This window comes from Bicyclus anynana, chromosome 13 (genome assembly GCF_947172395.1).
Source record: "Bicyclus anynana chromosome 13, ilBicAnyn1.1, whole genome shotgun sequence".
NCBI lineage: Eukaryota > Metazoa > Arthropoda > Insecta > Lepidoptera > Nymphalidae > Bicyclus > Bicyclus anynana.
Window position 1 is genome coordinate 9,419,466 of NC_069095.1, and position 18,153 is coordinate 9,437,618.

The following is an 18,153-nucleotide window of genomic DNA, read 5'->3' on the forward strand; positions in this document are numbered from 1 at the left end:
TGCAATTTATTAATATTGTAAGTATTAGACAACCTTGTCGATGTCGTGTATTTTATCGTGTATTACTGTTGCGAAACTACAACATGCATTGTGATCTGTGTCGCAACTGAGGTGGTTATCCCATTCAGCCGTTCCGACATTATTCCCTTGATGACATTTGAGATGATTGCCGTCGGGTCAGCTATGATTGTTGACGTTGCAAATGTAGAAAATACTCACGCATGCCCTACACTCGTAATGCCCTACGTAGAAATATGCAACTTGGAGATTGACGCCTTGGTAATTGGCAAACAACATTTGCATCTACCTTATAACTAGGTGCTTTGTTTATTATGCTTATAGAAGGAAGTTAGAAGGAATCATCACTACCGCGTCTGATAGACAAACAGGACTCGGTTTTTTTCAGATGATCTAATTTTGTTGAATTTCGGCTTATGGTTTTTGGCGTTACGCTTAGAAGAAGGTAATGGTCAGCTGGCCTGTTGTCTAATTTGGTTTTTATTGAGAACCCATTAAAATGAACATCAAATCAAGTGAGAAATGTTATCTACCTAATGTATGATGTCCACGAAGGATTGTCAATAGGCACCGGATGACATTTGTTACATAGAATCTCAATTTCGTATATGTCAACTAACGAACATCAAAGTTAGTGAATTAACCTGCAGATCTAATAAAAAATTACGTTAATGATAATGACTGAGACCGTTAAAGTGCGACATCCCCACTCCGGTTTAGGAATTTTTACTGAAAATATTTTGGAAGAAAGAAAAGCTAAGCTACTGAAAGTATTTCACAGCCCCACTCAGAACACGAAACCAGCCCCTGTAGCCAAGTGGCTAGTCAATTCTCTTACGATGGCATATACTTCGAAAACTAGAAAAATGTATGGGAATGACATTTGGTAGTGACCCTTTCTGCATCCACGGCCGTGGGTTCGATTCCCACAACTGGAAAATATTTGTGTGATGAGCATGGGTGTTTTCCAGTGTCTGTGTGTATACATTATATAAGTATTTATATGTAGTATATAAATGTATATTAATATTAATATGTCAACTATCTTAGTACCCATAACACAAGCTACTCTGTATGCTTACTTTGGGGCTAGATAGTGATGTGTATTGTTTAAGTATATTTATTTATTTATACATTTTTCTAGTTTTCGAAGCGTTTGTGATCGTAGAAAGGGCTGGTCCTTGTGACCCCAAGTCACATAAGTAACCACTGGAACCAGTTATCGAAATCTACTAGCACGTACATATTTCTCTTCCGTTGTTAGGTAACTAATCGAGTACTTTTTCTGACAAAGTTTCATTAGCATTGCAATATCAAATTCAAATAAGCATGTTTGCAATTTTGGATATGCAGGTATTTCTACACCTACTAAATTACATATTGAAAAAAGTACAGTGAATTGATTTATAAAGGCACTTTCGATTTTATGCGCTTTCACTCTACCTTGAGTTTGGAGCCATTGAACTCTGTCGCAATACCCTTTAACATAAGGCTCTACTTCTAACATATTCATTTTATTTGTGTTAGGTACAGGTATTTCTAGTGTACCTAGTATAACATCGTTAATTGGAAAGTGTTCTTACTCGTAGATCGTACCAATGTGTTCTAAATGTATGATTAAAATTATCTAATGATTACTTTATCTAGCTTTAACCTGTATCTTCACTCGCAAAAATGCAGATTTGTCCATCAATTTAATTTTGGACGATTTTATAATTGTATTTCATTCCCTTTTAAAGACCTCTGATAATATTTGATTAGATACTTAATATATATCCTTAAGTTAACGTCTTACAATTTTAAAACATAAAATGGAACATTTATGTACGATTGAAATTCAAACGTACTGGATATCGTGAGAAAAAAGCAAGCAATTAGCGAAGTTAGACAAAGAATAATGCTCAGTATGTGAACTTGCCGCGCTGTGTATAACACATGTGACATGGTTTCCATTATTTAAGCTCATTTCCGTACTAGTTTTTAAGCCTTTTAGCTTAGCGATTAGTGATACTTACATGCGATAAGTTATTAATGTACTTTAGATTATGGTTCTTTTTTTGCAATTATTTAACCTTTAAAGCTCTTGGTAACTTAGCTAGCCGAAAGTCCTTTAAGCCTTTAAACCCGAAAGTCTTTGGATTCGAATCCTGCCTGTTGAACTAATAGGTAACTCATGAGCGCAGTTAAAAAAAGAGAATATAAGTCGTGTTGAAGTTCATGTTAAGATTCGTTGTTCTGTATGTGCACGTTCCTAGGATGGATTTCCAGCTGTAATTTAGAAATTTAGATACTTTTCTTAAATTGGCTCGGGACGTATACTTTCTACTGGTGCGAGTACCTTACCTTCCCAGCAGTAAGTTGTTTCAATGTGCCTCTAATAATTCGATGATCCGTTAATACTCTTTTGATTACGTAAACAATCAGTATGTATTGTTTGGATGTTGTTGTCTTTTCAAATGTTCTTTGACATTACAACTAGGGCACAGGCAGCTTCGCTGGGTTTCGTTGGGTTGGGTTTTTAGTAAGTATTTTGCTGCTTCTTAGCCAGCGACACTAGTACTACGTTTCACATAGACCTCCGATCGCAAATGTATTTCCCAGCAACAAAAAAATAACAATAATACGATGCAGCTAGAAAGTCTGTTCGGTTCCAAGTTAGCTGACTAAATACCCACTGGAAGTGAAGATATCCTAAGCCTGCCTGATACGCACGTCATACAACGTCGGAGTATGGACTCATTTCGAACTCGTACGGGTCCATCAGAGCAAGAATGCAAGAATCAGCTCATGACTAAGGAGTCATAAGCTGATTCTTGCAACGCGGCACGATCCAAACTGCGACGTTGTGCTAAGAGGGTCTGAGGGAAGAACCAGCTCATGATTAAGTACCCCTCGAAACTAATCCATAATTCGACGTTGTATCACGTGAGTTTTAGCCGTGTTTCATAATCAAGTAATATGAATAACACGTTAGTTTAAATTCTATAAAAATCCTGCTACGCCACAAATTTGCATGACATCTGTATAGGTTTTTAATCCTGATGGCCTATTCACTAATTTTCTTTTTGGTCTTTATTAATAACCTAATAATATAAAAATCAAATCAACTGAGAAATGTTATCTACCTACTGTATGATATCCACGAAGGGTTTTCATTAGGCACCTTTGTTACACAGAATCTCAATTTTGTATATGTCAAATTGTCAACTAACGTCAAAGTTATTCTACAGAGGACAGTTGAGCTATTGACGTTTAAAAAGTAAGAAACTCTTTAACCCATAAATACTCGATTTAAAAGCGGCATGCGTTCAAAACTTTTATGAGTATAACGAACTCAAATGCTTACCTTTAAGTGCAAGTTACTTTTATTGCTTCGTCATTTTAACAAAAATATTGGCGGTATGCAATAATCTTTAACACGGCATAAAATGGAGTTTATAACTGGTGCTTTGAATTAGTGCAACATAAAGGATACTACACACACGAACACCGCGTTAGAAAAATTGCAATTTTTTTACCATTACTATTCTTTTTTTTAAAATACGTTTACAATTTTCTGTATTCCTGTAATATTTTTATAACGAAACCTGTTACACCGTCCCGCTTACTTTTTTTCAAGTTTCTGTCATCAGGGATTGACTGTAAGAGATTGCTTTTGCTACGGCCGCTAGTAAGTAGTGGTAGACTATTGGCCTAACCCCTCTCATTCTGAGAGAGACTCGTGCTCAGCAGTGAGCCGACTATAGGTTGATGATGATTATGATGAATAAGGCCGCCTTTGCATGCTCACACGTATTTGTCTTATTGTTTTCTTTTACTGTTGGTTATCAATTGCTTTGTGTGCACATGTTTTTCTTGACAATCAAGCAGTTGACCCACCTCAAGGTTAGTGAAAATCGTCTAGAATTTATCGCATTTGAATGATTTTTAACCGACTCCTGCGATATTTCCGTCATTTGTGGACCGATTTTGAAAATTGTTCATAACATAATCATATCATAATCGTATATGTACCTGTGTTTTTTTTAAAGAATAGGAGCGAAAATCCTGTGCTAATACGACAACAGTCCATCGGAGGTATCCTCACGGATTTGAGACCGGCACATCACCATGAAGATATACTTACACTCCAGTAATGTTATCATTTTGTCATTTAATGTTATCAGCAATTTGTGTGTGTGGTTGAAATGTGCGCTCACCATTACAGCGCTCTTTAAAAATATTAAAAGCAAAGTTATTATTTTAAAAAATAAATGCACAGTTAGTAAGTATAAAAATAACTATATTATTAACGTATTGTTTACGTTTTAGTTCGTTGACTCTCCAGTGGTCGTTTTGAATGCACAATAAATAAACACATCGCGGCCTTCGATGCTAGTTTTTATGTGAAGAGCGATGACACATTAAAATTTAAGAGCTCCTTCAGATGGTATACGCCATACGCGCGACTTAGGTACATATAAGTGAATTTTTGCGTTTTAGTTCATATTAACCTTTGCAGTCAGTGTGAAATGTAAATTTATACCAATTACTAGAAATATTTTGGAGCAGCCACAAGTGATAAAACAAACAATGCGCTATGATGTGTTTCATTAAAAATAATTTGATTTTATTTATTTTAGATATTTAAATAATATTTTAATATTTATTTACACATCTTTTAGCTTTGGATTGATTAAAATTCCTAACTGATGAAAACATAGATCAGAAAACAGAACATTGACTATTTTGAAGTATATTTATAACTTTTACTATCAATGATGTAAGTACATCTAAAATCAAAGGTATGTTCGTTTTGCTCTAAGCATACACAAGTAAACAAAATATTGGACATCAGAATAAAAACAAATTAAAAAGGTTTGACTTTCCTATTAATTCGAAAAATCACGCGGCTTAAAACGCGTCCGTCTGTGAAAGCTTTTACAGCACATTATGAATAATAATAAATACCTATATCTTTAAAAGTGCTGTTGCTATATAATTTTCAAGGAAATAAGATTACAAATTATGTGTAATATTTTTCGCTTATTTAGGATTAAAGCGGACGCCTGCAACTGTGTACGCGTTGAAATCTTTTTTCAGTTCTTACCTGAAATACAACTGAAAATTTCAGTGCTAAGTAGCTATAATATAAGTTAACCTCCGGAAACAAAGAATTTCATCACAGTTTCCTTTTGAATCCTAGAATGGTATTCTCACTATTCAAGTAAAATTATTAAATTAGCGGTGCGTAAATTAATCAGGCTAGGGAAGTCATTTATATATATAGGTATGTGTAGATTTATTTGATCGAACATTCGTTTAAGAAAATATTGCCTCACAGTGTTTCATTACAGGGCTACCAGTAAAAAATGCTTGCGAGGATGTCGTGGCCCAGCTAGAAGCTATCATTAAAAACTACTTAGAGAAAGCAAAGTGCAAACACATAGGGCCTATTTACGCAATGATCTCTCAATATATATATCCCCATAATAAAAATTTCAACAAAAAAGTGTTACTTTATAGTCATTAGAGTTTCGTTTCCTTATATCAAACGTAATAACTTAGATAGCTTTAATAAAAATATATTTACTGTATTTTGTGTAACATATTATGTCGTTACAGTGTGATATAACCGATTATGACAAGTTTGTGTTGATAAAAGGAAATATTGAAATTATTTACATTTTTACTAAATATGTATACGGTATAGATTTTGCAAGTTTTTTTAATAAATTAAGACATTTATTGATACCATTAGATTACTAAATCTTTGTCACATTTTTTAAGACAATATTACAATTCTAGATTATATTGTTTACATGTATAATTGTGTAAGTTTTGGATTTTCGAATACGATCAATGTTATCCAACTAAAATCAGCCTGGCTGTCCAGCGCGGAAATGCAGCGAGTATTCTTGCCATCATTCCGAGTGGGCATGATTTGTATAGTTATTAGGATAAGTTAGCTTAAGTTCCTTATTGTATTCTTTCTCAAAAAAAAAAAAACTAAAATCTGGAAATTCGAATACAAATGTAAAATTTGAGCGTCTTTCAAATGTCGCATTCGTATCTGTATCGGTCACAGAAGCCGTAAAGGTTGTTTCGGTTTGAAAAGCAGTTTTGTGACTCTTGGGCGCAATCTAGAGCCCGATCAATCTAGGCCCGTATGAATAGAGGTTACTAAACCAAGAGTCCGTATATAAAAGCAATGTTGAGATCATTACCTTAATTATAATTAAACATAATAATGATCTCAAGTTACATGAACTTCAAGCTCGATAATGACTATACATGTATTTAGATGACGCGTAAATTCATCAGTGTGCGTGAGACTTTATGTAAAATCTACATAGATACGTGTATTTACGAAAATAATTGTAGGTATTTTCTGTTGTAACTTCAACAGTTTGGAAGGACCAACCAACGATCGATCGATCCAACGGTTATCGCGCAACCCTGTCTTTATTCATTGATTTTGCGCTACAGCTTCTATTTCGGAAATCAGAAATAATAACTTATAGATTGCCATCTTTAATTACACAATTTAAAATAGGTTACAATTTTAATTAACTAAATGGATTAGTTAATTTAAAAAATATATATTTATTACCAATAATTGTGTTAATATTTTAGTAATTGCATTAATAAATAACAAGAAATCAAAATTCGTAACGATTATGAACATTTCGAACGTGCCGTATCGATAGCTGGAATATTGATGTTATCGGGTTACACAATGTAAACAAATCACTTGTTAATTACTTGGTTATGAATCATGATATATTTGACATTGAAAAATTGTGTTTTTTTGCTATATGGGAGACCATTACGAGTATGTACTTTGTTTGCTAATGGATAACTTTTTTATTAAACAGATTCTGATGAATATTTTTATGAAAGTGGTAACTATTCGTTTTTGACGGCCACCGTGTAGCGCAGTGGTATGCGCGGTGGATTTATAAGTCAGCGTCAGCCGATGTTTTCATAATTGGTACAGGACTAGCTGGTAGGAGGCTTCGGCCTTGGCTAGTTACCACCCTACCAGCAAAAACGTATCGCCAAGCGATTTAGCGTTCAGGTACGATGTCGTTAAGAAACTGAAATGGGTGTGGATTTTCATCCTACGCCTAACACCATCAGGTGAGATTGCAGTCAAGGGCTACTAAAATTAAAATTGAAAAAAAACCGTGTTTAAATATCGAAACACCCAATTAATGTCTTCGATATAGAGGACACACAGTCAGTTATATTAATCCAAAAACTTTCATAACTTTGTGAATCAATTGTGTTACAAATATAATTATTTTGATGAAACTCCGTAGATAAGCGTAGCAGCCCATAAATCTGTCAAAAAATGATTTGAATTATCGGTTAACTAATAAAAATTTAATTCTCTTTTTTGACTGCAGATCAAAATTATTATGATCCTATGACTCGAACGCGTTAATGACTGTATGGAACTAAAGTGCAACATAAAAACGTATACAATACATACAAAATTAAATGAGACGCTATTTCCGCTATTTACAGATTGAATGAGAGACAACTTTAGCTCTGTTTTCGACGACTGTCCTAGAAAGATGTTAATGAACCCCTTTAATGAACATCATAAAAATAAAATATTAATTAGTAAGAAAGATGCTGAGTAAAAGCAAATTCACGAGGAAGTGTTAGTACAAAAAGATACTAAACTTTAAAGTGAGTAAGTATCCTTACCGCCTACGTTTAAACGGGTTGCAAGTTATAAACAATTTTTACGAACACCATAAGCCCTTCTGGAAGGTAAACCGAGAACCTTCGGGCAGTAAAAAATCGTAAAAGTCGAAGCACATTGTCAATATTTGTGGTAAGTTTTAAGGGTATTGAACTTTGGCGGAATGACTGCTATATTTCGTCTTGATCATATAAAGTGCTCACACACGAGCCGTATTAGGACGTAGGTACTGAAAATATAATTTATTAGCCCCTAGGGCAAAATTGTTTACTCTTCTTAAATTTTATTGAAACTTGCGGATGCTCGCGACTTAATCCGCCCCTAGTTTAGTGACCTCCTTAATCGAGATCTGTCGCAAAATCAGCGGTTGCCTACTGACTACCTCCCTGTCAAATTTCAATTTTATACGTAAAGTGGTTTATGATATTTCGTGATTATAAATATCTTGATATGAATAGCAGCTCAATGAGTAGGAATATTTCAAATACGAAGAACATTTCCACATAGCTTAGTAAAGACTGCACAGCAATGTGGGTAAACTGTCGGACCTAAATTAATATGGTCGTGAGTTCGAACCCTAGCCAAAATGTCAAAATGTCTTTTTTAATTTATAGGGAATATGTATGACGTGTATTAGTTATTTGCAATTAATTAAAATTATTGTATCGGCCATTTTGTGGAGAGATTGAGTTGAGGTCAGACGGTTGCATTGTGTAAGACGTCGTCGCTTCAAAGCTACTACTGTGTACAGACATTTGTGAATAATTACTGTCAGTGATTTAGTTTTGCTTTAATTGTCTAAAGTATATTTTGGATGTGTTGAGAAGGGTAAGTGTTAGACTAATATAAAACTCGCGCATTACTTAATACGTAGGTAACGATTAGATTAAACATGATGTTGTTTCTATTGTTCTTAGCCTCTTGAAACGCCTTCTCAGCACGAGGGAACTGTATCACATTGTATTCACAAACCGGATCCCTGAGGGTCAGCTCCGAGCTAGCACTATTGAAAGGCTTGGTAGGGTGCCTGCAGAACAACTAAACGCAAACCCTCCTGGCGTCCAACATTAGTTCAATACCCGTAACATATGGCGCCCAACGGAAAATAATTATGAAAATAGTAATTAAAGTGTCTAGTTAAAAAAATATAATATTAAAATAACTGTGTAAGAACGAACATTACATTCTTGAATTGTAGAAACGATTCTACACTATACCTACCCGCCTATCTAAAGTGCTGAACGTTTTACTTTTGGACGGAGAACTTTGTATTTACTTACTTATGTTTTACGTACTATAACTTAGATGTTCTAAAGCTGTAACAAATATAATAACTTGATATAAGATTCTTAAAGATTGTGTGATTTGCAGTGTAGGTATAAAGAAGGTATCAACCTAGTGCATGTGTTATTGAAGTTTGATACTAATAGGTTTAATTCAGATTAGGGAGCATTACTTGAATTGATATTATATTTTTGCATGAACTATTTTAATTAATTGAAAATAATATTTACTGATAAAAAATTGCATTGTTGTGTTTCAATAAGTTTTGTGTGTTACATTTACTAATATTATGTCAATTTATTATGTTGAAATAGTGCCTAGATTCAAGATATTTTGTCAATAATTAATTAATACCTAATAATACTTTGTTAGGTATATAATTGAGAATTTATTTATTTCTGGATTGCTATTAATTTTAATTAAATATTTATGTGTTTTTATCTCTGTTGTTGTTGTTGTTGTTGTTGTTGTAGTTGTTGTTGTTGTTGTAGTTGTTGTTGTTGTTGTTATTTTAAATTTATTTGATATTACATCTTTATCTTTTCTTTAAAGAGAGAAGTTTATAAGATAATTTATAATATTATTTCATTGATGGGTAAATATGATTTTAAATGAAATGTTTTTTTTTTCCTTGTTATTTCGTTCTAGTTGATCATATATAGTCCTCTTTATCTTGTCTTTAAGGATAAATGTTTTAAAAGATATCTTTTTTATAATTATTTTGTATAATTCATTCATTCATTAATAATGACGATTGATTGGTTTTGTATTAAAGATTAATTTCAGCAATATTATAATACTTTTTATCAATCTGTTAATCTATATATAGATATATATCAGATATTTAATTTTATATGTTAATGAAAATTTTATACGAAATATTTGTTCATATTCTGGTAACTCTTTACATTTTTTTTCACATTACAGGTTTACTGATGATTTAGATTTACTGTTCTAATAAGTAATTGATTTAAATATTATTAATAAATTATTCTTTTATAAATAAATTAAATTAATAAGTCAATTATTAATATAATAGTTGTAAAATAATATTTTTGTTGGATCAATATTGTTATCGATATTTATAAAAATGGAGGTCAACTTTTTATTGAAAGATGAGTTGGAGTTCGAACTTGCGTCTCGCGGAGTATATATTAAAACTTTTGTATCAGTCATGAAAAAAATGCTTAAGGAGCTAATGAATTCAGAAGAAAAAGGCGACTATTCATATCAGATTAAAGCCCCAAAACAAAGCTTCGAGTGTCCTGCTCAGGAGTTAGAGGTGTGTAAATCAAAGGTGGCGATTCTATCAAGTTATATTTCAGAAATTTCAGAAAAACCAGACAGAAATTTATTTAGACGATTAGTGTCTAGGCTTTACCATGTTAAAAACAGGGTAGATTTCATAGTTCCTAAATCAGATGATGAAACCGAGGTAAGAGAAAATTTAAGAATTAAGATAGATAATTTATTAGCACAATTAGAAGAACAGGATGATAAAGAAGAGGAAGAAAACCTAACATTTAAAGATAAACAGATTTTACAAGAAACATTAGGTACGGTAGGGGAAAGAATAATAAAAAAACTAGAAAAACGATCTCAATCTAGGGAACACTTAGACATCAGCAACCAAGAAGATGATTGTGATAGGTCAGTGAATTTTAAAGACAAGCTTGAGTCTCGTAAGGCTAGTGGTAAAATAATTTCTTCATCATCAGTAATTGAAGATGAGAGTCACATGCAAAAACGTAAACTAGTGCCTATTACACAGTGGGGTGTAAAATTTTCCGGAAACAATAAGGTCAGTGTAAATGCGTTTATCGAAAGAGTAAATGAGCTCAAAGAAGCAAGAAATGCTTCAGATAGGGATCTTTGGAGATATGCAATAGACTTTTTTGAAGGAGACGCTTTAATCTGGTACAGAGCGAATAGAGAAAATATATTAACTTGGAATGAATTAACACTTTTACTGAAACGAGCTTTTCAACCACCTTGTTACCAAGAGGAATTACTAGACGAAATTAGATCTAGAACTCAGGGAAGAAATGAATCAGTTATAATATACATGTCAATAATGCAAAACATGTTCAATAGGTTACCAGAAAAAATCTCAGAACATAATAAGATTACAATTATCTTGAAAAACATTCAGCCTTACTTCCAACGCGCGGTGTGTAGGGACCGGTTCGCTTCTATACCGGATTTGATAAATGTACTCAGGGTGGTGGAAAGATCAAAAATAAATTGTGAACAATTTCGGGAACCAGGAACCAACAAAAACTTATTAGAACCAGACTTAGCCTATAAAACGGAGGAAGTTAGAGTGCCAGATAACCAAATTCTCGAAATAAACGACAATTCATTAGGAATAAATAAGAAACGTTGCTGGAATTGTAGGCAAAATGGACATTTATTTCGGTCATGTACCATTCCAAAGCAACGTCTATTTTGTTATAGGTGCGGTAGATTTGGCACAACTTCAAAAGATTGCTCGTGTAAGGGAAACGGGGCAGGGGAGGGCAACAATCAGAAATCTGCCTAGTTGGATCTCCCCTTGATAGAAATAGCAAAGAATGGCAGAATTGGTTAAAGGTAGTTAGTAAAATGTTCGTAGGCCATGAAATAGATAATCTTACTGTTTCCAAAGAGAACGATAACCGGTCATATGTAATGTTAGAAATTTTAGACCTTAATTGCACAGGTTTATTAGATTCGGGAGCAAATAGGACTGTTATTAATCCAGATTTTGCTCTGACCTTAAGATCTTTGGGACTAAAGCCGTATAAAAGAAAATTTGACGGATACATTTCTACGGCGGACGGTACAAATCATACTATTTCTGCGTTATTTGATGTACCCATTAAATTTGATGGTCAGTCTCACGTCATGTCTCTATTGGTAATGCCAGGTTTAGTGCAAAATTTGTTATTGGGGAAGGATTTTTTTGACCAATTCCATATCAGGTTCCAATTTAAAAGCGATATACCAATTGGTGATACTCAAGTTAATACAATAAATCTACATACAACCAGTACATTAGTATCACAAAATGATTTAGATGAATTTGAGCAGGATGAACTCTCGAAAGTAATAGAGGAAATGAAATGCACTATAGGGGTTGGGTTAGGCCGAACGAACTTAATAGAGCATAAGATAGATACGGGTGACACCAAAGCAATTTATCAAAAACCATACAATTTCTCACCAGTCGTAAGAAAACAAATTGAAGCTGAGTTAGATGACATGTTAGCTAAAGATGTGGTGGAACCATCCTATAGTTCATGGTGCTCACCCGTACTTATAGTTAAGAAACCAAACGGTTCTAACAGGCTTTGTTTGGATAGTAGGCAGCTGAATAAAGTGACTCGAAGAGATACATATCCCTTACCTCGTGTTTCTTCCATTTTGGATAGCTTACGTAATGCTAGGTATTTAAGCACTATAGATTTAAAGTCAGCTTTCTGGCAGTTGCCACTGGAGGAGTCCAGTAAACAGAAAACAGCCTTTGCGCTGCCAGGTAAAGGCCTTTTCCAATTCAAGGTCATGCCTTTTGGTTTAGTAAATGCATCGCAGTCCCAGCAAAGACTGATGGATATGTTATTCCAGTCAAAAAATGATAACGTTTGGGCATATTTAGATGACATAGTAGTGTGTTCGTCCACCTTGGAGGAACACTTAAAGTTGTTGAGATGGGTCACTGAAGTGCTTAAGAAGGCAGGCTTAACAGTAAATATGGAAAAATGCCACTTTGCTAGATCATCCCTGCGATATTTAGGATACATTATTGATAAGGACGGATTGCGCACTGATCCCGATAAAGTGTGCGCTATCTTAAATTTTGCAAAACCAAAGAATATTAGAGAACTCAAAAGATTTATCGGTTTAGCTAGTTGGTACCGCAGGTTTGTAAGGAATTTTTCCGAAATAGCAGCCCCCTTACATCAGCTGACAAAAACAAAGGGTGTACCTAAATTTAAGTGGACAGCGGAAGCTGACAAGTCATTTTTAGAGTTAAAAACACTTCTAACTACCACTCCAGTAATTACTTGTCCTGATTACTGTAAACCATTTTTTATACACTGCGACGCGTCAAAACATGGTATAGGAGCGGTTTTGTGTCAGAAATCAGATAATGGAGATCAGGCAATTGCTTATTTGAGTCGTAAGCTTAATAACCATGAAATAAAATACTCCACGTCGGAACGAGAGTTACTTAGTGTAGTGTTTGCAGTAGAGAAATTTCGGCCATATATTGATGGGGCTCATTTTACAGTTGTGACTGATCATAGTGCATTACAATGGTTGCACAAGATGAAAGACCCCCATGGTCGATTAGCCAGGTGGGCTATGAAGCTTCAACAATTTGACTTTGATGTAGTGCATAGACCTGGTTCCTGCAATGTAGTTCCAGATGCCTTATCACGCTCTTTAGAAATAAATGCTATCAAAATTCAAGATAAAAATAAAGACAGCTGGTACAAAAATAAAGTAAAAGTCATCTGTTCTGGGGCTGATCAAGATCCAAGTTGGGCGGTTGAAAACGGCTTGCTTTTAAAATCAGTATCATTGAAGCAATTTCCAGTAACTAGCCGTTGGAAAATTTATGTACCCCAAAGCTTAAGAACAGATGTATTGCAAAAATGTCATGATTTATCTACTTCAGGACATTTCGGTATTAGAAAAACATTATTCAAAATTAAGCAGAATTACTACTGGCCTAGCATGTTGAGAGATGTAAAGGATTATGTTAATAATTGCAAAACATGTGCTAAGGTAAAAGTATCTCAGCAACCTTCTTTTGGAAAAATGGGACAGCATAGAGAGGTATCAGGTCCATGGGAAGTGGTAAGCTTAGATTTGATGGGTCCGTTCCCAAAGAGTAGAAAGTGCAACACTATGTTATTGGTTCTGACATGTTGGTTTAGCAAATTTACCCTACTATTCCCTTTACGCACAGGAAAAGCAGATAAAATATGCGAGATTATAGAAAGTCAGTTCCTATTATTTGGTTCTCCGTCAGCTATAATCTGCGATAATGGTAGGCAGTTTTTGTCTGAAGACTTTAAAAATGTTGCCAACAAATTTAATGTGAAAATTTGGTACACACCAAATTACCACCCACAAAGTAATCCGACAGAACGGGTAAATAGAGTCATAGGGACCATGATCAGATCATATATTCAGTCAGGAAAACATAATAATTGGGACATCTACCTCAATGATATAGGTCATGCTATACGTACAGCGGTTCATGAAGGCACGGGCTACACACCATCTTATTTATTTTTTGGTCGGGAAACAAACGTACCTCCAGTAAATCAGTTTGAATATTTAAAGGACATTAAGGAAATTTTGCCACTACCAGACCAACAATCATTCATCAATAATTTAAAATTGCGTGGCCAAATTAATGAAAACGTTAAAATTAAGTTACGGCAAACACACGACAACAGTAAAATAATCTATGATCGTAAACATAGACAAGCACATTTTAAAGAAGGAGATATAGTATGGAAGAGAACCAAATACTTATCAAAAGCTTCAAATAAATTTATGTCTAAATTAGCACCCAAATTTGAAAAGGCTGTAATCACAAAGAAAATTTCGGAAAATATTTTTAAATTAAACAACGCTTTTGGTAAAGATATAGGTCTCTGGCACGCAAAGGACTTAAAAGCATACTAAACTGAATGCAAAAAAAAAAAATATATATATAAATATATATAACTTGCAATTTTTTTTTTGTGTGGGTAGGGGTATTTGATATGAATAGCAGCTCAATGAGTAGGAATATTTCAAATACGAAGAACATTTCCACATAGCTTAGTAAAGACTGCACAGCAATGTGGGTAAACTGTCGGACCTAAATTAATATGGTCGTGAGTTCGAACCCTAGCCAAAATGTCAAAATGTCTTTTTTAATTTATAGGGAATATGTATGACGTGTATTAGTTATTTGCAATTAATTAAAATTATTGTATCGGCCATTTTGTGGAGAGATTGAGTTGAGGTCAGACGGTTGCATTGTGTAAGACGTCGTCGCTTCAAAGCTACTACTGTGTACAGACATTTGTGAATAATTACTGTCAGTGATTTAGTTTTGCTTTAATTGTCTAAAGTATATTTTGGATGTGTTGAGAAGGGTAAGTGTTAGACTAATATAAAACTCGCGCATTACTTAATACGTAGGTAACGATTAGATTAAACATGATGTTGTTTCTATTGTTCTTAGCCTCTTGAAACGCCTTCTCAGCACGAGGGAACTGTATCACATTGTATTCACAAACCGGATCCCTGAGGGTCAGCTCCGAGCTAGCACTATTGAAAGGCTTGGTAGGGTGCCTGCAGAACAACTAAACGCAAACCCTCCTGGCGTCCAACATTAGTTCAATACCCGTAACAATCTTTCGGTTTATATATTTAGATAAAAAATATTTTTTCTTATCATTCAAAACTTCACATTACAAAGTCTTAAAAAGACTTATATTTACTTTGTTATTTTTACTCTAACAATTATGTTACTTAATCTGCCCACAAACTCTCTGTGCCATCTAGCTCTCTATTTTTCTCTGTGTCTTCTACTGCCTTCCTGAAAATCTTAAATACAACCAAGGGGATGTTATTGATCGAGTCGATAGATATAATTCTATAATTTAGGATGCTACCTTTTATTTACTTTATTAATTTAAATATATATCTTTGTTAATTTTATACATCTATCAAAAATAGAGAAAAGTTTCGTGTTTTGAGAAAAGTTTTGTACCACGAAATTCCAGTGGATTCAAACAGTGACGTTCTCAGTGTCAATATGTTACAGACTACGTGTGGCTCTTGTGCGAATAGTCTTATAATCTTTGTGGTTTAGTCGTGATGGGTAAATTATGAGCATTCTTAACTGTGGAACAACATATCAATCAGAGATAAAAAAGTCGAATTAATTTTAGTTTCAAAGCGCATCCTTCGTTTTAGCAATCTTATAATTCATATCATTTAAAGATAACAAAACAAAATATATTTTGTCAAATCTTTTCTCTGATTGTAAAAGTCGAAGATGATTCTTTTTTAATTTCGAAATACAAAAGTTTAACATGATAAATATAATTTAAATCTTCTGACAAATCTGTGTTATGTTTTAATTCATCATCCTCATCATCATAACTGCCAACATCCAAACAAAAGGATCTCGAGCCGCCAACTCCCAGTGACTCCCTGAAATCCGCTTGATGTACTAGGTTCTCTTAGTTATCGGTTGTTTTAATTAGATCTTTTTTTTGAGTACTTTTGCCATTCAATAATACGGAGATACGAGTATAATTACTTCAATAATGAGTAAGTTATTTATGAGCTGCACCATTCCCTTAATTTAGCTTCACGTCTGTAAAATTATAAACGATGAGCATGGGCATGAAGGGAAATTGTAGACTTTTACGTAACTTTAATAACAATGCATATTTTTAATACCAGCCCAATAAATTCTGTATAGATCACGTAATCGGAGACAATTTTGTGTTCGGGCCGTGACGCGAAGTGGGAACGAGGTAATAAATCTGAAGACAACCAAGCCCAGAGATGTTGCCCCGTGAAATTTCGCACGTTCATTGCACAACAAAGGTCCACACACGTCGGTGTACAGTTTCTGAAGCAGACATGAGTGACGTTGAACTTATTTGTAGTTCGTCTAAGCAAACATTTTCCTTTACACTTTTGAATACTTGTTATTTAATTGAAGTATTTATTTTAGTCCCTTTTCCGGCTTATATCCGACTGCTGAAGGAGGTATGTTCTGAAGGAGGTGTATGTTGAGAGTATGTATATTGTAAGAATGTATATGTTTATATGCTGTATACCCTCGTAACTGTAAGCTGGAACCCTCGTAATTTTAATATAAAGTTTTTAATTATTATTACCACAATTATCTAATAATATTATTACCTGACGTGCTAGTAAAGTAAGCCTAATTGAAATAAATTAGAAATAAATGATTTTTGAGTTTGAATTCGAGTTTATAATCAATAGGTTTAATATGAGGTATGTAGGTAGGATGTATGAGTAACGTAGAGTTTATTGTTTCCCCGATTTTCAATTATGTTTCAGCAGTCGGGTTTTATTAATTATCTTATACGTTTAGTTATGAAAGTACATTGTTTATATCATCATCTAAAACTGTTTAAAGTCGTGACTTCCCAAAACTATCTAGATTTAGATACGTGATAATAAAAAGGTAATACAAAGCTTTCTTTGAAATGTATTAAATATTCTAGGGCGAATTAAACTTCGGAAGTGAATGGTTCCGTTCCCAAAAGACAATTTAAAACAATGCTGTTGAAAAACCAACTGGGTCTGAGCATTAGCTCGAACCTTGGCGTCTATTGTTATTGCCTTCTGTTGGAACAATTAGGCAATTTAGGAATTGAAAACCTTGGTTAGAGAAAATCTACCGAACTCAATACAACGATGAGCTGCAATTGCATTGTCTGGGTTGTTTTAACAGGCTTATTTTGTTTCAACATTAATAATGACTGTGGTAGCTGATAGATTTAATTTAAAAAATAGGTTATTTTTAAAGTCCGCTTATCTAGATACATTTATTATGACAGGAAAAAAAATAATTTTGCTTCCCCGTATAAAAAACAATAAATCCCCAATGAAATTATTATTTTAAGATTTTATTTTTAAATGAAGTAGTGTCATTTCCGTTTATATCTATTAATTTGTTTCGTCTTTATTTATTTTATTGATTGTCTTTATTTGTTAAAATTCGTAAAAATGAAAAAAACCATAATGTGGATATTATTGCATTTATCTATGTACCTATATGTATACTGTATAGACTACTGAACCGATCTAAACAATCTTTCACCAATGGAAAGATACATTAAGAACGAGTAACATAGGCTATATTTTATCCCCATATCTTACGGGAATGGGTACTACGCGGATGAAACCGCTGGGTTCTGATAGTTGAGTATAAATTTAAACGTATTAAATTCAATTTATTTCATTAGTAGTTCGGGGTTTACCTTTAAATATAGTCACATTTGAACATATTACTCTTCGCTTTAATGTATATATTACGTGTATATTAATAGAATAATTATTGTACATTGAGTTATGCTTAATTGATTGTTCTCTCTTCTCATAGGATACCGTTCGAT

General features: G+C 33.6%; 1 protein-coding gene across 1 annotated transcript in view; it reads right to left on the reverse strand.

Moving 5' to 3' along the window:
* The window catches only part of LOC112053606 (uncharacterized), a 77,737-nt gene that overhangs the window by 58,596 nt on the left and 988 nt on the right, over window positions 1-18,153 (reverse strand). The gene's annotated exons all lie outside the window — the stretch shown is intronic.